This window comes from Schistocerca nitens, chromosome 1, assembly GCF_023898315.1.
Source record: "Schistocerca nitens isolate TAMUIC-IGC-003100 chromosome 1, iqSchNite1.1, whole genome shotgun sequence".
In the NCBI taxonomy this organism is placed as follows: domain Eukaryota; kingdom Metazoa; phylum Arthropoda; class Insecta; order Orthoptera; family Acrididae; genus Schistocerca; species Schistocerca nitens.
The window spans coordinates 100,551,824-100,575,095 of record NC_064614.1 but is presented as its reverse complement, the minus strand read 5'-3'; the positions used below and the strand labels follow the sequence as shown (position 1 = coordinate 100,575,095).

At 43.7% G+C, this 23,272-nt stretch overlaps 1 non-coding gene across 1 annotated transcript; it reads right to left on the bottom strand.

The window, feature by feature from the left end:
• Positions 1-22,606: 22,606 nt before the first annotated feature.
• On the bottom strand, positions 22,607-22,681 carry Trnas-cga (transfer RNA serine (anticodon CGA)). Its single transcript has one exon. It is a non-coding gene; the product is annotated as a tRNA-Ser (tRNA).
• Positions 22,682-23,272: the final 591 nt, after the last annotated feature.

The following is a 23,272-nucleotide window of genomic DNA, read 5'->3' as shown; positions in this document are numbered from 1 at the left end:
GTTATATTTACACCAACTGTCATCTTCTTTGGGACACAAGCTATGTTGGGGATTTCATCGTCTTTACCGAGCGAGGTGGCGCAGTGGTTAGCACACTGGACTCGCATTCGGGAGGACGACGGTTCAATACCGTCTCCGGCCATCCTGATTTAAGTTTTCCGTGATTTCCCTAAATCGTTTCAGGCAAATGCCGGGATGGTTCCTTTGAAAGGGCACGGGCGATTTCCTTCCCAATCCTTCCTTAACCCGAGCTTACGCTCCGTCTCTAATGACCTCGTTGTCGACGGGACGTGAAACACTAACCACCACCACCATTACATCGTCTTTATTGTTTACGGTAATAACACATACCTTTGGCTTTCCAACATTTCTCCTTTTCTTAAAAGCCTTCAGAGGATTTCTAATAACTTTACTTTTACTCATTATTATACTTCAACAAAACAGAGACTCATGAAACAGAATTAATTACGAATATTTTCGAGATAACGACAGAGTCAATAAACATGAAACTATCGACAATCACACCAGCGATATATATTGAACCATCACAGGTTAGCCACAACACATACTTTATCTCACATCACTAAAATGTACCCGATGAACACGGACGTTAATAATAACACCATTTGACAGCAGTTTAACAGCGCCACAGTGGGTCACGCCCATGTAGAACACATTTCAAAAAAAATTTAAAAATAGTTGTAGTCTTCGAAATTGAATAAATTATATATCTATTAAAAGGTAATAGTCTGCAGATTCAGAAAACGCAAAAAAGTAAAAAAAATTTAACTTTTCATGATTTTGAGACTTTCCGGAGCCCCTTAAGTGATTAACATAGCGAGATCACAAATTAATGTATGCGTTAGATGAGCCACTGAAAACGTAAAATTCCGATCCATTAATAACTAGTGTAACCATAAAAATTTGGAATTCGGGCAGCCAAACTTGATTGCATTGTGCTGTACGGATGCCGGATGTCAGTTTGTGGGACGGAATTGCATGCATGTTTCACTTGGTCGGTCAATACACGGTAGGCTAATGCTCATTGTGGATGAAATATGAGTTGTCGACCGATTATCTTGAATAAATGCTCGATTATATACTGATCACGTGCTCGAGAGGGCCAAGGCAACACGTCGACTCCCTGGGATGTTGGGATGCAACAGCGGTGTATGGACGATTATTTCCCTGTCGCAAACCACCTCCATGGAATGCTGTTCATGAATCGCTGCACAACTGATCTAATCACGAGATTAACGTCCAGATTAATCAGGGCGCGCCGGTAACCGCGAGAGTGCTGCTGTTGTTGTTGTGGTCTTCAGTCCAGAGACTGGTTTGATGCAACTCTCACTATGCTATTCTACCCTGTGCAAGCTTCTTCATCTCCCAGTACCTACTGCAGTCTACATCCTTCTGGATCTGTTTAGTGTATTCGTCTCTTGAACTCTCTCTACGATTTTTACCCCCCACGCTGCCCTCCAACACTAAATTGGTGTTCCCTTGATGCCTCAGAATATGTCCTACCAAGCGATCCCTTCTTCTAGTCAAGTTGTGCCACAAATTTCTCTTCTCCCCAATTCTATTCAAAACCTCCTCGTTAGTTATGTGATCTACCCATCTAATCTTCAGCATTGTTCTGTAGCAACACATTTCGAAAGCTTCACTTCGCTTCTTGTTTAAACTATTTATCGTCCACGTTTCACTTCCATGCATGGCTACACTACGAACAAATACTTTCAGAAACGACTTCCTGACACTTAAATCTATACTCGATGTTAACAAATTTCTCCTCTTCAGAAACACTATACTTGCCATTGCCAGGCTACATTTTATATCCTTTCTACTTCGACCATCATCAGTTATTTTCATCCCCAAATAGCAAAACTCATTTACTAATTTAAGCGTCTCATTTCCTAATCTAATTCCCTCAGCATCACACGATTTAATTCGACTACATTCCATTATCCTCGTTTTACTTTTGTTGATGTTCACCTTATATCCTCCTTTCAACACACTGTCCATTCAGTTCAGCTGCTTTTCCAGGTCCTTTGCTGTCTCTGACAGAATTACAATGTCAATGGTGAACCTGAAAGTTTCTATTTCTTCTCTATGGGTTACAGTTTCTACTCCGATTTTTTCTTTTGTTCCCTTCACTGCTTGCTCAATATACGGATTGAATAACATCGGGAATAAGCTACAACCCTGTCCCACTCCCTTCCCAACCACTGCTTCCCGCACATGCCCCTCGACTCTTATGACTGCCATCTCGTTTTTGCACAAATTTAAATAGCATTTATCTCTCTGCATTTTACCCCTGCCACCTTCAGAATTTCAAAGAGAGTATTCCACTCAACATTGTCAAAAGCTTTCTCTTTGTCTACAAATGCTAGAAACGTAGGTTTGCCTTTCCTTAATCTATTTTCTAAGGTAAGTCGTAGGGTCAGTATTGCCTCACGTGTTCCAGCATTTCTACGGAATCCAAATTGATCTTCCCCAAGGTCGGCTTCTATCAGTTTTTCCATTTGTTATCAAATGAAATAACATCCCAGACAATAGCTTCTGGTGTAGGACAAGTGTGTCTAGAACACAGACAGATTGTTTGGAGGACCTCAATTGTTCTCCTTCTAACCAACACAGAACAATCACCGGCACCGAGAAAGAGGTAGATTCCTTCAGAAAACACAACAAACCTCCATTCGCTTCAATGAGTTCTCGCTTGAAACCACTGAAGTCGCAAATAGCGGTGGTTTTTGGAGACGTGGAGCTGTCCTTGAAGTAATGGATGTGTAATAATTTTGTCATAATGTGGGGCCACAGTCAAAATATATTTCTTTAAAGTCAGTACCGCCATTAGACTGTTTTTTATTTGCCGTGTTACATTCACACGATCATGATTTCGGCTTTAAAGAGCCATTATCAAGTGTTTTAATGTTATACAGTACCTAAGATGCCATACTGCCGTATTTAAAACACACTATTAGACACATTGTCGAAGGGTCAACATTTATGGTAAAAGCTTAATGCTTTGTTTGATCGATGAGTGATACTGAGTGATAAAACAAAGCAGTAGGCTTTTACCAGAAATATCGCCCCTTAGACAATGTGTCTAATTTTGTATTTTAAATACGACAGTATGCCATGTTAGGCACTGTATAACATTAAAACTCTTGATAATGGCACTCTAAAGCCGAAATCATGAACGTGTAAATGTAACACTACAAATAAAAAACAGTTTAATGGCGGTACTGACTTTAAAGAAGTAACGTAATGGATGTGTGACAGTTCGTTGTGTAGCTGTGTTGCCAACTGCTGCTCAGGTGGCTGCTAGAGATGCAGTGCGATGGACCAGAGCCATACCTCGAACACGATGGCCTTCCCCGCTGGTAGTCCCATGTGGCAGCCCGATTCCCGGCTTTCTTGCGACAGTATATTCTCGTGACCACCCCTACAAGCAATCATGTACAGTGACTACATCGCTCCCAAATCTTCCTGCAGTATCGCCGAAGGAACATCCAGTTTCTCGTAGCACCATTACACGACCTCGTTCAAACTCAGTGAGGTTCTGATATGGCGTCTTTCTTCTCTTAAAGGTGTTCTTGACTAACGCCAATTCACGGCGTCCAGTCTCAAAGGTAACTAACGCTGAGCCGATATGGCTTTTTTTTTTTTGGTCATCAGTCTACTGACTGGTTTGATGCGGCCCGCGACGAATTCCTTTCCTGTGCTAACCTCTTCATCTCAGAGTAGCACTTGCAACCTACGTCCTCAATTATTTGCTTGACGTATTCCAATCTCTGTCTTCCTCTACAGTTTTTGCCCTCTGCAGCTCCCTCTAGTACCATGGAAGTCATTCCCTCATGTCTTAGCAGATGTCTTATCATCCTGTCCCTTCTCCTTATCAGTGTTTTCCACATATTCCTTTCCTCTCCGATTCTGCATAGAACCTCCTCATTCCTTACCTTACCAGTCCACTTAATTTTCAACATTCGTCTATAGCACCACATCTCTAATGCTTCGATTCTCTTCTGTTCCGGTTTTCCCACAGTCCATGTTTCACTACCATACAATGCTGTACTCCAGACGTACATCCTCAGAAATTTCTTCCTCAAATTAAGGCCGGTATTTGATATTAGTAGACTTCTCTTCTCCAGAAATGCCTTTTTTGCCATAGCGAGTCTGCTTTTGATGTACTCCTTGCTCCGTCCGTCATTGGTTATTTTACTGCCTAGGTAGCAGAATTCCTTAACTTCATTGACTTCGTGACCATCAATCCTGATGTTAAGTTTCTCGCTGTTCTCATTTCTACTACTTCTCATTACCTTCGTCTTTCTCCGATTTACTCTCAAACCATACTGTGTACTCATTAGACTGTTCATTCCGTTCAGCAGATCATTTAATTCTTCTTCACTTTCACTCAGGATAGCAATGTCATCAGCGAATCGTATCATTGATATCCTTCCACCTTGTATTTTAATTCCACTCCTGAACCTTTCTATTATGTCCATCATTGCTTCCTCGATGTACATATTGAAGAGTAGGGGCGAAAGGCTACAGCCTTGTCTTACGCCCTTCTTAATACGACACTTCGCTCTTGATCGTCCACTCTTATAATTCCCTCCTGGTTGTTGTACATATTGTATATGACCCGTCTCTCCCTATAGCTTTCCCTACTTTTTTCGGAATCTCGAACAGCTTGCACCATTTTATATTGTCGAACGCTTTTTCCAGGTCGACAAATCCTATGAAAGTATCTTGATTTTTCTTTAGTCTTGCTTCCATTATTAGCCGTAACGTCAGAATTGACTCTCTCGTCCCTTTACTTTTCCTAAAGCCAAACTGATCGTCACCATGACGTATGCTTAAAGTAAAACTGATGTGCATCCTCACAGCGGCGCGACTAACGCCACACTTACACTACTGGCGCGACGCCAGAATAGACATCGTTTCTCAGATGAAGAAACATACCTACCAAATTTCGTTTATGTCGCATAACTCCATCTAGCGTTGTGATTTCTCTACCGTGGGTGTAGTTTACATGATGGCACGAAAAGAAGAAAAGTAAATGATTTTCATCCAGAAGCGTCCAATAGCTGATGCAGCATCTTTAGTCTCCGTCAGCTCATCGTCACTGCATGGCTCAGGGCAGCGTAAACAGCTTCACAGGTGGTACATTGTCTGTTCTCCGCCGCATTCACGTTTTGTCGTCCTTTGGAAAATGTTCATTGGGTAAGGGTGTCCCTGAATTTACGAAAACCTGACCTCAGATTGCTAAATGATCACCAATCTAAAGTACCTTCGGGGTTCATTGAAGTGTGCAGTTTATCGTATCAGGCTGCCTGATGTTCTCTGGTAGCACGTGTACACATAGTGCTGACAATGAACTCAGAAAAATTCTGGAATTCAACCTAGATCTTGATGGTTGATGGATATGGAGAGGTTGTAAATGATTTAGTTCGCCATTTCCATTTCAACATCTATAGATGCTTTACACCCTGCATCGGGTGATGTAATACCTGCCAAACAATAAACCTTTCCTCTGGTTTCTCACTTAAACAGTGGTCACTCGTGCAGTTCCAGGCAGAGGTATGTAGTCATGATTTGCATAAGCAGAACCATGTCATACAGGGCACGCCTACTCCACTGTAGAGAAACAGGTACCGCTCCTCAGTTACTGCCACTGGGTTTCTGAATTATGTAATTTCTGGATGACACCTTTAGCTTAGTGTTGAGACGGTATTTGCGGTTTGTTAATGACCTGGATATTGTGACGCCAAGGTATTTAGGTGTAAAGCAGTTTTCCAACTCGTTTGCTTCCCTATTAACTTTCAGTATTCTGTTAGCCTGTTTCACAGGTGCCAAAGTAGAGACCTGTTTTTTCTGATTTGGCTTCATACCATTTTCACCATATAACTCAGTGAGTTAGTTAGTTATACGTTCCTTAGATCATTTGAACGATTGTTCGACCGTAATGTTGTGGAAAGAGTCAGTTTACCGGATATGTATAAATTATTACTGTTAACATTAAGCCGGCCGGAGTGGCCGTGCGGTTCTAGGCGCTACCGTCTGGTGCCGAGCGACCGCTACGGTCGCAGGTTCGAATCCTGCCTCGGGTATGGATGGGTGTAATGTCCTTAGGTTAGTTAGGTTTAATTAGTTCTAAGTTCTAGGCGGCTGATGACCTCAGAAGTTAAGTCGCATAGTGCTCAGAGCCATTTTTTCGTAACATTAATGAACACGTAAGTTGTTAGTCCTACGCATGCAACTACATTTAAAAACAGGCTTTTGTCAGATGTTTTAAATTACTGGGAAAATTATCAAGGATTTAAGTTGCTGCATGTTGAACTCCTTTCTGTATGAAAGACAGCTTCAGTATTGGGTAACGAAAGTCATTGCTCCAACTGTGCTTGTGGGTATGGAACTCACTGTCGTAGTCAAATCACGATGGATTCTTTATGGCGAATTTCATTAACAGATACATGTACTGTCACGGCCCAGTTAAAACGCCTAGTTCATCGAAGCGGATGAGCACCACATATAATACTCACTGATCGCATTTGTGCAATCAATACTTCCTTTGTAAATGGTGATTTACCACAAAAAATTATTCCATAGGAGATTACTGAGTGCAAATATGCAAAATATGTCTGCTTCTATGATTAGCAGTTACAGGAAAAACAAAAGTAGCTGAAATTTATTGCTTGATAATATCAGTCAATGCTTCTTACAGTTCAAGCTTTCATCGAAACGTACACCCAGAAATTTAGGACATCCGTCATTTACTGACCTCAATTATTGTTGCTACGACTCTAACTGTTGTAAAGAACGGAACATAGTGTTTCTTTCCAACCTTGGGGTGGTCCATTTTCTGAGAAGCACTTAACGATTCTTTGGAAGACATTAATTGCTTTCTCTAATGTTGATTCGTCTCTAATGTGATTTAATATAAGTCTAGTATCGTTTGAAAAAATTACCAATCTGATTGCTGCAATATTAAGTGGAAAGTCATTCACAAATATAAAGAAAGGGAGGGGATCGAAAACTGAGCCCTGTGGGCTCCCTTTGTGATCACTCCTGAATCACTGAAATGTTTTCCTCTGCCTACATTGCTTCAGTTATACGAGACAACCTTGTGCGTATTGTTTGTTAAGTGTGATTCGAAGTAGCTTTGCCTAAAAACATGAATTCTATGTAACATGTGGTTTTTAAGAGAGTAACAGGGCATACACAATGAAATGCATTCGAAAGGTCATAAAAAATACCAACATTATGGTCAAATACTCCATTAAAAATTGGCTACACACTATTTCTTTCAGCATCCGCACTGTCTATAAGAATGTTATTAATCAGTGTCCTACCACACTGCTGCACATGAGTTAGAAACTGACTACTGAAATTAGATTGAAACACCTAAATAAAGATCCTAGTTCATTTTTCACGTCTATATGTTTTAGGAAACCTACGTTGCTATCACCATAAACTACTGTTTCTTCCTATCTGACATATAACACAATATTGTATCCAGATTACTCACAAGTAGCTGAAAGATTTTAAGCACGAAGTATTGTCTCTTAAAATTATCAGAGAAGTGTTCTGCAGTAATAACTCGCAAATACATGCTTCTAGGCTCTGATCAACACAAAAACAATTTGTGCCGGTGATTATGGAATTGTGTCCGACTTTCACGTATATAGCCACTGCTGCATTTCTATGTTAACCATATATGAAAATTATACTAGCTTTTATTCACTGATATTTAACTTATCCATCCCTGCAGCTACGCAATCTTTAGAAAAGCGCCCAACATCTATCACTTAAGAATTTTTCGCATCTCCTATGCATACAAGAATTTCATCTATCTTATTTTTCAACCCAATAAAATACTGATGGAAGAAATTAATTTCATATTTCGGGAATATGTTACATGTATTATGATCCTGTTCTGCTTTAATTTCTTTCAATACTGTCTGTCTCTAACGAGACTCCAACCTGCAAAAATACGCAGCTTTGCCGCTAGTGATCACAGGAATATTGTCTCGTTGTTTGTGCCCACCTCTCCTTTTCACTTTCTGCAAGGTTCTCAGTTAAGTCTTTCCTTCCACTTCCTATTCTGGCACAGCTCATAATTTATGTATCCTTTCTCCCAACTGCAGCGACAGGCTTGGCACCGACATGAGGCTTTGTTTGAGTCAAAAGCGATCACCTCAGCTCATTGTTATTATGGCTAACAGCAGTGTCAACCCGACTTGGACATGGCATTCTAAAACGTTCAAGAACCCCCATAAGTGTGTGTTGCTGCTGCTTCTATTTGGTCAGGGTTAACTATTGTTGCTATATTCTAATTTGATAGCCAGTGTGTTTTCCGTTCTTCCTACTATAAGTACCTGATACTCCCCATCAAAATCCCTCCACAAGGCCCCTACCTAAGCGTGGCACTAGGCTATGGTGCTTGTGTCCTGGCGCTGCTTGTGTCCTGGCGCTGTGCCGCCAGCTTTTCCTGTAGCAGTGGGCTACACCTATCCCCGGACTACTGCCTAACGGGAGTCTCATTCCTTTCTAAGTGAGTTTTCTAAGGACTTAGCCTTATAGTCGCTCCTAACTGTCGGCTGCATTTTAATATGATAAAAAACCGGTTGATTCTCTTTTCCTATTCCAGATAACAAGTCGGACTTATTGCTAACCGGAATTTGAAAAGTTATTTCTGAGATATTGTTCAACACTCTGACATCCGACACCTTAACAGCTATGTTGACTCTGTTCTGCTAAGCCTTCATAAATTGATGACGTTGCAGATCCTGTCCTTATTCTAAAGTGAACTGGTGAGATTTATGAGAGAGTGATGTAAATGATTTTCGTGGAATAATAAGGGATGTAAGTAGTTTAGGGTGCACTGAGGAGTGTCAGTGGCGAGTGGATTAGTAAGAGTCAGAGTAACAATTGTATTCTGTTGTGTAATATTTTAAACAACGTATTAAGCCTATTTTTCCGATAAGGAAAATCCAAATGGATAGTTTAATAATATTATCTTGTTAATTGAAATTGGTACCTGATTCCTCACAATCTATTAAATATTTTTATCGGCAATTGACTTCTCTCTGGTTAGTTTTATGCCTCATTTGTCCTTTTTCCACCCTCTGTTTGACTATGATAATTGGGACAATAGCACAAAAACTAATTTTCATTCAAATCACTAAGTAAGTTCTTTTTATTTACCCTCTTTACTTTCAAGCGATTAATTATTTTTCTCAAAACTAGATTTAAGTCTAGTAAATTTTGTAGCTCATTTGTCCCCTTTCCACTCCTCGTTAATTCCATACAGTAATTTTTGTTCAGATCAGTAATTTCTCCTGATTTAAACTGATTACTTTCAAGCAATTAAATATTTTTACCAAAATTAGACCCATCTCTGGTCGACTTAATAGCCCATTTGGCCGAACCCATAGAGTAATTTTTGTCAAATCACTAATAGAGTTTTTCTTAATTACCCTGTATATTTCGAATCAATTAAAGCTTATTGGCATAAGTAGACGTATCTCTGGTCAGTTAGATACTCCATTTGTGACCTTTCCTCTCTTCATTCAGCTGTTTAATTCGAACAAGTGCCCATAACCCAATTTTGACTAAAATAAAAAAAAATGGTTTTCATTCATTACCCCGATTCCTCTCAAGCAATTATACATTTTTGTCAAACTAAAACTTCCACTAGACAGTTTCATACACTATTTCTCTCTTTTCTACTCTTAGTTTGGTAATGGAAATTCGGACAAACGCTACCACTGTTTTTCTTAATTACTCTGATTGCCTTCAAGGAATTACGTTTTTTTTTTAAAAAAAAAACAGAGCTCTTCTTGCTCAGTCAGAGGTCTCATTTATCCCTTTTAGAGACTTCGTTTTACTATGTTATTTCGGAAGATAACCTACAGAGAAATTTTCGTTCATATGTAACTAAGCAAGTTTTCAACAATTAAATCGCTTTCGAGCAATTAATTGTTTTTTTTTTTTCAAAACTAGACCTCTCGCTTGTCTACTATGTATCCAGTTCATCCTTTTACCACTCCTCGTTTTGCTATGTTAACTGGGTCTGTTCCCATACTGTAATTTTCGTTCACATTGTAACGGTTCCATGTAAGCCGCTACATGGGGCTCGACCCCACAACTAAAGACACCTAAGTGCCCTTCCGACACTCAGGGAAGAGCCTGATGATAATTAGTAAGATAGGGTTATTTAAACATAGACGATCAATTTAATATTAGATATGGTAATTGTCTGCAAAGTGTGAATGCGAACGTATGATGAGGTATGCGTGAGATGTCGGCTGTGGGTGTCCTATAGGCATAGTGGAAGTGTAGCCAACCTCGGACCTAGTAGAGCGCGACTGCACTGGACCAGAGAGGCATAAGCTCCACGCGCGTCATTAGCGCTCGTTAGGTTGGCAAATAACCGTGTGCGGTATCTCTGAGTCCTTGCGGCCACGATGTGTGGACCCGGACGAGGGAGACCATATCGGGGTTGTTGCTGGGAAGACCTGGGTGAGTAAGCACGCTCTGCTCTATCGCTCCGATAGTTAGCGAAGATTTAGAATTCCATGTTAACTTTGAACTTGGAAGCAGCTTCCCTGCTGAGGAAAGCCACTATGGTATTTCCTAGAATCATCTCGGTTAGGAGAGATAGGGAGATGATTTCTTTTGCCAAGTAATTTCATGGGAATTGTGTTCACTGCACTTGGGAGTGCACAGGCGCTCATTGCCGAGTAATACTCAGAATTGCTCAATTTGCTATTCAGTGTGAGTGTGAAGTATATATGCAAAGTGTATTTTATTTAAATGTGTTTATTGACTACTGATTGTGGAGAGATTGGTAACACGGGGTCCGCAGACCCCGTGGATTTCTTGGTGAGAAGCTTCAGCTCGACGTAATCACATTTCGTAATCGAGCTGGATCTTCTACGTAAATTCACCCGTGTGATTTAATTGTTCCTTCATAATATCCAGTAAAATTCGCAGAGTTAGTTAAACGTGAAGACGGGACTTGCCCGAATTAAAGTTACAGTTGGAACCATGTGCTCTCTCCCAATGTTGTCCCACTTGGTGTGTGGGAACCTTCCTCTTTTATCTGTTAGATAAAATGAAGAGAGTGAATGTTAGTGTGTGTGTGTGTGGCTAAATGATGATAGAAATGTGCAGGCGGCAGTCATTGTCGAATCACGGCACATGTTAGCCGGATGTTTAACTGAGTTTACTTAGATATTATACTATTTTTACCACGCCTGCATTCCGTGATAAGCGAGAGGGAATATTTGAGATGGTAATATTTATTGAATAAATGTGATTGTGTTATTACATAAATATGTTACAGTGACTTCTCCCAGCCACACCATATTCCCTTATCATTGCACAGAATATTTGGTATGCGTATTTCAGTTAGTCACCTGTCTATGTCCCACTCATGGCATATTTCATTTAATAAACTCTGTAAGGTGGTATTAAAACTTCATTATAATAATATTCTAATTCTAACTTGATCAAAACCACCGAATAAAACTTTAGTTCGAGTATTGATGCTTGTTGCTGCAAATGGCCGCCGGCGTCTTCTATAGTACAGGTGCCATTTATAAAATTGAGGAGGCCTGCCGAGGGTGTGGAAAGCAAGTATCGTGCAACATCACTAAATACGTTTTCCTTAAGTACTCCGACTGATTTCACGCAACTAAATATTTTAGTCAAAATTGGACCTCTTCCTTTCCCATTCTTCATTGGCATACGATAATTCATATAATTAGAAGTAAATTAATATTTGTAAAAATCATTAAGTTCTCCTCAATTACGCTGAATACTTTCAAGCACTTAAATCAGGCAGTTTTATTTTACATTGGGCCCTTTCTCGCTCATAGTTTGGCTATTTAAAGAGTTTATGGAAACATCATGAGTTAATGACCAGGTGCTTAGGAATCGTGAAAAAAGGGTTTTTTAGCATATTTTGGCACCAAAATCGAGCCGCTGTTCCCAGTATGGCTATGCACAGTAAATTGGCTGCAAGTTTTGCAATATATTCCCAAGAACGAGATGTGATACAGGTTTGAAATTCTATTCGTAACTTTAAGTGTTTCTGAGATACATAAGTTCAATTTCACCCTACTTGCACACCTAAATAAACGGTTAGAATCCGGTGTGAAGCGAGAAAGCGGTTTGTAAAATGACGTGACCCGCACATGTATGCTGTGAAGTGTCTTCATCAGCATCACAATAAGGGGTCCAGGAAACAAATGTTGTAGTACTGAGGTACATGCGTAATTTTTGCGCATAAAACGGTCTTAGGTGTAAAATTAGTTTTGCATTACTTCAATTTCACATAAGTAAACCACCAAAGTTTTAGTGACCAATACATTTCTGTTCATATATGTGACTTGCCGTGTAGAGAAATCAAGGGAACCATCAAAAAAATGCTCGTAATGGGTCACAAAAAATGCGAATATGCTTCTCTTTCCTTATAAGACTGACTGAAAGGTGGGGCACCTGCTGCCTCATTTTCCCTTAATTTTCCAAAAATTTTGGTATTGCGAAACTTTTCGCACTTTTTACCCTGAGGGAAAAGGAGATAGTGGTAGTGGAAAAGAAATGTGGGAGAAAGAGAGGAAATCAATCACAATGGAACATAGTTGGCAGTAACATGGCAGTGATAGAAAAAGTGTGAAAAAGACAGTGGTAGTTGGAGAGGAATAGAGAGAAGGTAAAAGTGGAGTAGTTGAGAGCTAGTGATAACCAGAGACAGATTTTATTACAGTGACAACGAGGAATATAGGGACAGTGACAGTCATAAGTGACAGCAGTATTAGGAAGGAATGAATGAGATAGTATCAGTAAGAGGAACCAAGATGTAGACAGTGATAATGAGAGAAGACAGTAGTAGCGGTACAGAAGGAAGGAGACTGTGGCTGTGAAACAAGAGAAAGTGACAGAGAGACACAAAGAGATAATGATAATGGGTTGGGCAGAATGAGTGAGTGACAATGGGCAAGTAGGAGGGGATTGGTATGAGCGACTTACACAGGAGCTACAGGAGAGTTGCGCGTTAATATACAAGCGAAAGTGTTCACATTCGAAATTTTTAAAGGTGCTGAGGAAATAGAGTGAAGCATATGGTACGTCACTTTTCAGTCAGATTCTTTTACACATGTAGGAACATATTCGCATCTTTGGTGCTTCGAGAGTAACATTTTTCTGCTGGAGCATTCAGTTATGAAAATTTCAGTTTATGGGTAAATGAAACTCACTGGCGCAATGTAGGCTTCACACTTAGTCAATAAACCTTGTGGTTCAAAACTGTCTAGACTAAGAATAATGTGTTGTAAACCGTTATCAGTGTGGAAATGTATGTTGAGTCTTTGCAGAAGTACCCAGTAGTAAGGTTCAGTGATCGGAGCTACGAGAGAAGGGAGGTATTGTAGCGCCGCCTCTATGTTTCGGTGATACTAAGTAAAACAGCAGCTCTGCCACAGCTGTCCCATGGGGGCTGCAGACACCAATAGGCGCAGAGCTGGTTAAAACGGCGTTCCAACAGGTGCACCAGTACCATCAGCCTGTTTCTGCAGCCTCACAGTATCGACGTCCTTATGCTGGACCTGACCACGACAATAGGGGGCTGGTCGCCAGTCCTTCTGGCTATGGCCTTGTTTTGGTGTGTGTGGTTGGAGATTATGCAACGACACAACAAGAAGGAACTGGACTGTATAAATGCTTATCATTTTCTACCAAAGAGCTCGCCGTTTGGCAGCATAGGCGCTCAGGAGAGATCCACACAGGCAACGGGGTGACATGGTTTTCCAAGCTGGCACCTTCCAGTTGGTTAGCAATCTTCGTGCTCACTTCCACCATAGCTGGACTTTTCCCTTGATAGGTAGCTGTTCATGACTCGGTTGTGCAGCCTTTCATCTGCCTGGAGCCTGGACTTGGGTAGGTATACTGATGCTCTACACATTCCTTCACACCAGGGATTGGGGGGGGGGGAGGGAGGGGCTGTTTTCCTCTGCTACAGTCACAGTGTGATTCCGCATTTGCAGGTGTGCCCTACACTGAGCTATGGAGTCATGAGGGGACAGTGCACATGCTGTCATAGCCATCCTGCATCAGCATTACAGTTCAAATACCATCTGGCCACTGGCCACTTGTTACCATGGCACCACCAGCCTCATGCCGTAAGCACACGCCAAAAGTGATCTGCTGCATGACACGATGATGCAGCTTGTTTCCCGATAAAATGGTGACTGTTATTGATGTTCTTGGGCAACGGCCTTGCCACAGCGGCTACACCGGTCCCGTGAGATCACCGCAGTTAAGCACTGTCGGGCTTGGTCGGCACTTGGATGTGTGATCATCCGGCCGCCATGAGCCGTTGCCATTTTTCGGGGCGTACTCAGCCTCGTGATGCCAACTGAGAAGCTACTCGACCGAATAGTAGCGGCTTTGGTCAAGAATACCATCATAACGACCGGAAGAGAGGTGTGCTGACCCCACGCCCCTCCTATCCGCATCCTCCGCTGAGGATCTACATCTACATCTACATCTACATTTATACTCCGCAAGCCACCCAACGGTGTGTGGCGGAGGGCACTTTACGTGCCACTGTCATTACCTCCCTTTCCTGTTCCAGTCGCGTATGGTTCGCGGAAAGAACGACTGTCTGAAAGCCTCCGTGCGCGCTTTAATCTCTCTAATTTTACATTCGTGATCTCATCGGGAGGTATAAGTAGGGGGAAGCAATATATTCGATACCTCATCCAAAAACGCACCCTCTCCAAACCTGGCGAGCAAGCTACATCGCGATGCAGAGCGCCTCTCTTGCAGAGTCTGCCACTTGAGTTTATTAAACATCTCCGTAACGCTATCACGGTTACCAAATAACCCTGTGACGAAACGCGCCGCTCTTCTCTGGATCTTCTCTATCTCCTCCGTCAAGCCGATCTGGTACGGATCCCACATTGATGAGCAATACTCAAGTATAGGTCGAACGAGTGTTTTGTAAGCCACCGCCTTTGTCGATGGACTACATTTTCTAAGCACTCTCCCAATGAATCTCAACCTGGTACCCGCCTTACCAACAATTAATTTTATATGATCATTCCACTTCAAATCGTTCCGCACGCATACTCCCAGATATTTTACAGAAGTGACTGCTACCAGTGTTTGTTCCGCTATCATATAATCATACAATAAAGGATCCTTCTTTCTATGTATTCGCAATACATTACATTTGTCTATGTTAAGGGACAGTTGCCACTCCCTGCACCAAGTGCCTATCCGCTGCAGATCTTCCTGCATTTCGCTACAATTTTCTAATGCTGCAACTTCTCAGTATACTACAGCATCATCCGCGAAAAGCCGCATGGAACTTCCGACACTATCTACTAGGTCATTTATATACTCTCCTGGAAATTGAAATAAGAACACCGTGAATTCATTGTCCCAGGAAGGGGAAACTTTATTGACACATTCCTGGGGTCAGATACATCACATGATCACACTGACAGAACCACAGGCACATAGACACAGGCAACAGAGCATGCACAATGTCGGCACTAGTACACTGTATATCCACCTTTCGCAGCAATGCAGGCTGCTATTCTCCCATGGAGACGATCGTAGAGATGCTGGATGTAGTCCTGTGGAACGGCTTGCCATGCCATTTCCACCTGGCGCCTCAGTTGGACCAGCGTTCGTGCTGGACGTGCAGACCGCGTGAGACGACGCTTCATCCAGTCCCAAACATGCTCAATGGGGGACAGATCCGGAGATCTTGCTGGCCAGGGTAGTTGACTTACACCTTCTACAGCACGTTGGGTGGCACGGGATACATGCGGACGTGCATTGTCCTGTTGGAACAGCAAGTTCCCTTGCCGGTCTAGGAATGGTATAACGATGGGTTCGATGACGGTTTGGATGTATCGTGCACTATTCAGTGTCCCCTCGACGATCACCAGTGGTGTACGGCCTGTGTAGGAGATCGCTCCCCACACCATGATGCCGGGTGTTGGCCCTGTGTGCCTCGGTCGTATGCAGTCCTGATTGTGGCGCTCACCTGCACGGCGCCAAACACGCATACGACCATCATTGGCACCAAGGCAGAAGCGACTCTCATCGCTGAAGACGACACGTCTCCATTCGTCCCACCATTCACGCCTGTCGCGACACCACTGGAGGCGGGCTGCACGATGTTGGGGCGTGAGCGGAAGACGGCCTAACGGTGCGCGGGACCGTAGCCCAGCTTCATGGAGACGGTTGCGAATGGTCGTCGCCGATACCCCAGGAGAAACAGTGTCCCTAATTTGCTGGGAAGTGGCGGTGCGGTCCCCTACGGCACTGCGTAGGATCCTACGGTCTTGGCGTGCATCCGTGCGTCGCTGCGGTCCGGTCCCAGGGCACGTGCACCTTCCGCCGACCACTGGCGACAACATCGATGTACTGTGGAGACCTCACGCCCCACGTGTTGAGCAATTCGGCGGTACGTCCACCCGGCCTCCCGCATGCCCACTATACGCCCTCGCCCAAAGTCCGTCAACTGCACATACGGTTCACGTCCACGCTTTCGCGGCATGCTACCAGTGTTAAAGACTGCGATGGAGCTCCGTATACCACGGCAAACTGGCTGACACTGACGGCGGCGGTGCACAAATGCTGCGCAGCTAGCGCCATTCGACGGCCAACACCGCGGGTCCTGGTGTGTCCGCTGTGCCGTGCGTGTGATCATTGCTTGTACAGCCCTCTCGCAGTGTCCGGAGCAAGTATGGTGGGTCTGACACACCGGTGTCAATGTGTTCTTTTTTCCATTTCCAGGAGTGTATATTGTGAAAAGCAATGTTCCCATAACACTCCCCTGTGGCACGCCAGAGGTTACTTTAACGTCTGTAGACGTCTCTCCATTGATAACAACATGCTGTGTTCTGTTTGCTAAAAACTCTTCAATCCAGCCACACAGCTGGTCTGATATTCCGTAGGCTCTTGCTTTGTTTATCAGGCGACAGTGCGGAACTGTATCGAACGCCTTCCGGAAGTCAAGAAAAATAGCATCTACCTGGGAGCCTGTATCTAATATTTTCTAGGTCTCATGAACAAATAAAGCGAGTTGGGTCTCACACGATCGCTGTTTCCGGAATCCATGTCGATTCCTACATAGTAGATTCTGGGTTTCCAAAAACGACATGATACTCGAGCAAAAGACATGTTCTAAAATTCTACAACAGATCGACGTCAGAGATATAGGTCTTTAGTTTTGCGCATCTGCTCGACGACCCTTCTTGAAGACTGGGACTACCTGTGCTCTTTTCCAATCATTTGGAACCCTCCGTTCCTCTAGAGACTTGCGGTACACGGCTGTTAGAAGGGGGGCAAGTTCTTTCGCGTACTCTGTGTAGAATCGAACTGGTATCCCGTCAGGTCCAGTGGACTTTCCTCTGTTGAGTGATTCCAGTTGCTTTTCTATTCCTTGGACACTTATTTCGATGTCAGCCATTTTTTCGTTTGTGCGAGGATTTAGAGAAGGAACTGCAGTGCGGTCTTCCTCTGTGAAACAGCTTTGGAAAAAGGTGTTTAGTATTTCAGCTTTACGCGTGTCATCCTCTGTTTCAATGCCATCATCATCCCGGAGTGTCTGGATATGCTGTTTCGAGCCACTTACTGATTTAACGTAAGACCAGAACTTCCTAGGATTTTCTGTCAAGTCGGTACATAGAATTTTACTTTCGAATTCACTGAATGCTTCACGCATAGCCCTCCTTACGCTAACTTTGGCATCGTTTAGCTTCTGTTTGTCTGACAGGTTTTGGCTGCGTTTAAACGTGGTGTGAAGCTCTCTTTGCTTTCGCAGTAGTTTCCTAACTTTGTTGTTGTACCACGGTGGGTTCTTCCCGTCCCTCACAGTTTCACTCGGCACGTACCTGTCTAAAACGCATTTTACGATTGCCTTGAACTTTTTCCATAAACACTCAACATTGTCAGTGTCGGAACAGAAATTTTCGTTTTGTTCTGTTAGGTAGTCTGAAATCTGCCTTCTATTACTCTTGCTAAACAGATAAACCTTCCTCCCTTTTCTTATATCCCTATTAACTTCCATATTCAGGGATGCTGCAACGGCCTTATGATCACTGATTCCCTGTTCTGCACATACAGAGTCGAAAAGTTCGGGTCTGTTTGTTATCAGTAGGTCCAAGATGTTATCTCCACGAATCGGTTCTCTGTTTAATTGCTCGAGGTAATTTTCGGATAGTGCACTCAGTATAATGTCACTCGATGCTCTGTCCCTACCACCCGTCCTAAACATCTGAGTGTCCCAGTCTATATCTGGTAAATTGAAATCTCCACGTAAGACTATAACATGCTGAGAAAATTTATGTGAAATGTATTCCAAATTTTCTTTCAGTTGTTCTGCCACTAATGCTGCTGAGTCGGGAGGTCGGTAAAAGGAGCCAATTATTAACCTAACTCGGTTGTTGAGTGTAACCTCCACCCATAATAATTCACAGGAACTATCCACTTCTACTTCACTACAGGATAAACTACTACTAACAGCGACGAACACTCCACCACCGGTTGCATGCAATCTATCCTTTCTAAACACCGTCTGCACCTTTGTAAAAATTTCGGCAGAATTTATCTCTGGCTTCAGCCAGCTTTCTGTACCTATAACGATTTCAGCTTCGGTGCTTTCTATCAGCGCTTGAAGTTCCGGTACTTTACCAACGCAGCTTCGACAGTTGACAATTACAATACCGATTGCTGCTTGGTCCCCGCATGTCCTGACTTTGCCCCGCACCCGTTGAGGCTGTTGCCCTTTCTGTACTTGCCCAAGGCCATCTAACCTAAAAAACCGCCCAGCCCACGCCACACAACCCCTGCTAGCCGTGTAGCCGCTTGTTGCGTGTAGTGGACTCCTGACCTATCCAGCGGAACCCGAAACCGCACCACCTTATGGCGCAAGTCGAGGAATCTGCAGCCCACATGGTCGCAGAACCGTCTCAGCCTCTGTTTCAGACCCTCCACTCGGCTCTGTACCAAAGGTCCGCAGTCAGTCCTGTCGACGATGCTGCAGATGGTGAGCTCTGCTTTCATCCCGCTAGCGAGACTGGCAGTCTTCACCAAATCAGATAGCCGCCGGAAGCCAGAGAGGATTTCCTCCGATCCATAGCGACACACATCATTGGTGCCGACATGAGCGACCACCTGCAGATGGGTGCACCCTGTACCCTTCATGGCATCCGGAAGGACCCTTTACACATCTGGAATGACTCCCCCCGGTATGCACTCGGAGTGCACATTGGTTTTCTTCCCCTCTCTTGCTGCCATTTCCCTAAGGGGCCCCATTACGCGCCTGACGTTGGAGCTCCCAACTACCAGTAAGCCCACCCTCTGCGACCGCCCGGATCTTGCAGACTGAGGGGCAACCTCTGGAACAGGACAAGCAGCCATGTCAGGCCGAAGATCAGTATCGGCCTGAGACAGAGCCTGAAACCGGTTCGTCAGACAAACTGGAGAGGCCTTCCGTTCAGCCCTCCGGAATGTCTTTCGCCCCCTGCCACACCTTGAGACGACCTCCCACTCTACCACAGGTGAGGGATCAGCCTCAATGCGGGCAGTACCCCGGGCAACCACAGTCGTAGTCCGATCGGGGGATGCGTGGGACGAGCTGGCCGTCACCGACAAACCCCCATCCGGACCCCCACAGTGATGCCCATTGGCAACAGCCTCAAGCTGTGTGACCGAAGCCAACACTGCCTGAAGCTGGGAGCGAAGGGATGCCAACTCAGCCTGCATCCGAACACAGCAGTTGGAGTCCCTATCCATGCTAAAAACTGTTTTGCAAAGAACGTCTGAACTAATCTACAGAGAGCGCAAACAAATCTACAAAATTTAAACGGTTATTAAAATACAAGATTGCCTAGTAAATGCAGTAATGCTGCTACTTGCGCACTGCTGACACACTGCTCGGCGGCGGAAGGAGACTACGCGATTTTACACTATTCAGGTACTAAAAACGCGATGCTACAACTCTCAAATACTATAATACGCCAGAAATTTATGAATTAAACAATGCAAGTACCAAAAACACGCAAAGAAATTAAGAATTAAACTATGTAACAAATGAGTGAGCTAGGAGTATACGACTTGCTGCTGCAGCTGCTTATCCAACGGCGGCAGGGAGCACGGCGGTCGGATGGCCCCGGTAGGCCACTCGTTGCCTGAAGTCGGAGTGCTTTAATGATGTTCCTGAACTGTAAGTAGACAAAGTCCTCATGACAACCCGTCGCCTCAACTCAACCCAACCACTGTATCGGACACCCACCATATGCCTCCATAATGCGAATGGTGCTGTAAAATTTCCGGCTATAGATATGTCTGGGCCACTACAGTCAGAGAGGGTTGGGCTGTGACTTATTCTACTTTACCAGTATGTAAGGCTACGTGGTATGAAAAGCGCAGTAGGCAAAAAAAAATTGGTAAACAGGATACGAATAGTTTCAACTGACAAGGAAACTTGAAGATTTATGATCGGATACTAACAACTTGATACCGACCCTGAATGAAATTTTCACGCTGCTGTGCTCCAGCAACTGAGCTACCTAAGCACGACTCACGACCCATCGTCACAGCTTTATTTTCGGCTCTACCTGTATTTCTATCTTCCAAACTTCACAGAAGCTCTCCTGCGAAACCTGCAACACTAGCACTCCTGGAAGAAAGGATATCACAGCCTGGGGGATATTTCCAGAAAGAAATTTTCACTCTTCAGCGGAGTGTCCGTTGATATGGAAGTTCCAGTCAAATTGTAGCTGTGTGCCGGACCGAAACTTGACCTCGGAACCTTTACGTTTCACATATAAGTGCCTTACCGACTGAGTTACCCAGACAGGACTCACTGCCCGTCCACACAGCTTTACTTGATCCAGTACCTCGTTCCCTATCTTCCATACCTCACAGAAGCTTTCCCGCTAACAATTTTGCTCTGCCAGGAAGATTTATATCAGAGCACACTACGCTGCAGAATGAAAATTTCATTCTGCGGACATCCTTCAGGTTGCTGCTAAGCCATGTCTCTCCAGTGCCTGTTGTTTCAGAAGTGCTAGTGTCGCGAGTTTCGCAAGAGAGCTTCTGACAAGTTTGAAAGGTAGGAGACGAGGTACAGGCGAGAGTAAAGCTGTGAGGACGGATTGTGAGTCGTGCAGTTTTAGCTTAGTCTAAAGAGCACTTGCCCACAAAAGGCAAAGGTTTCGAGTTCGATTCTTGGTCCAGCACACACTTTTAATCTGGTAGGTGGTCTGACACTGACCCTGTGAGAAAAGTTTATTGAGCGAGAATGGGTCGAAAACATCACAATATCTGTTTAGCACCTAGGTATAATTACATTAAAATAACTTTGTGGTTGACATATTGCAGTGGATGCGGAGTATTGTTTCTTGCATGCAACCAACCATGCTAGGCAAGACCATGTACCTATAGAAACGAAAACCTACCACTATGTGGTGCTGAAGAAAGAACCATGATTCCCTGGTGGATGGCTTACATCACTCGACTTGCTCGAAGATCAACCATATGTGGAACATAGCAATCCAGGTGAGTTACATATAGGTATATGACTTGAGGAGGTTTTATAACCTGTCACAGCAACAAACATTTTGGTGGAAAATACTTTTGAGTTTGATGACGTGATGAATAGTGTTAGGGGCAGTCCAACAGGATTCAACCCATATGATATAATGGTTAACAAGAGCCTGATTAATTTGATTGATGAGACAGTAAGTTTTTCCGGCTAGCAAGGTAATGTGAGAAAGTGAAGGGACTGTTGAAAGAACAAATTTGAAAAAGAAAGTTTAGAGAAGAAGAGTCGTCATTACACCAACAAAAACCCATTTAAAGTAAAGTTGGTGAGCTGGTTGTAGTCGAAAGAAAGGAGTATTCAAGCAAAAATGAGGAATCGAATCAATAGGCTCTTAGATGCATACAGTGGTCCCTTTTCATTAGTAATAATTCACATCCAAACGCATACCGCTTGTAAACCATAAGTCTCTGAAACCACTCGATCTTGGTATTGGAACTGAAGTGTACTTTAAAATGATTCATGAGGTCATCTTCGTAATGGCCACTGTTGCAGGAATGATAATTCAATACACGGCAGTAAATTTCACGTAAGTAGAGCAATGTTTAGTCTTAAACGTGGATTACTACGTTTTTATTTTGTGTTTAATTTTTAACTAACTTTAAAAATACGTTCACTCTGCAGCGGAGTGTGCGCTGATATGAAACTACCTGGCAGATTAAAACTGTGTGCCCGACCGAGACTAGAACTCGGGACCTTTGCCTTTCGCGGGCAAGTGCTCTACCAACTGACCTACCGAAGCACGACTCACGCCCGGTACTCACACCTTTACTTCTGACAGTACCTCGTCTCCTACCTTCCAAACTTTACAGAAGCTCTCCTGCGAACCTTGCAGAACTAGCACTCATGAAAGAAAGGATATAGCGGACACATGGCTTAGCCACAGCCTGGGGGATGTTTCCAGAATGAGATTTTCACTCTGCAGCGGAGTGTGAGCTGATATGAAACTTACTGACAGATTAAAACTGTATGCCCGACCGAGACTCGAACTCGGGACCTTTGCCTTTCGCGGGCAAGTGCTCTACCAACTGAGCTACCGAAGCACGACTCACGCCCTGTACTCACACCTTTACTTCTGCCAGTACCTCATCTCCTACCTTCCAAACTTTACAGAAGCTCTCCTGCGAAACTTGCAGAACTAGCACTCCTGACAGAAAGGATATTGCGGAGACATGGCTTAGCCACATCCTGGGGGATGTTTCCAGAATGAGATTTTCACTCTGCAGCGGAGTGTGAGCTGATATGAAACTTACTGACAGATTAAAACTGTATGCCCGACCGAGACTCGAACTCGGGACCTTTACCTTTCGCCGGCAAGTGCTCTACCAACTGAGCTACCGAAGCACGACTCACGCCCGGTACTCACACCTTTACTTCTGACAGTACCTCGTCTTCTACCTTCCAAACTTTACAGAAGCTCTCCTGCGAACCTTGCAGAACTAGCACTCCTAAAAGAAAGGATATAGCGGACACATGGCTTAGACGCAGCCTGGGGGATGTTTCCAGAATGAGATTTTCACTCTGCAGCGGAGTGTACGCTGATATGAAACTTCCTGGCAGATTGAAACTGTGTGCCCAACCGAGACTCGAACTCGGGACTTTGCCTTTCGCAGGCAAGTGCTCTACCAACTAAGC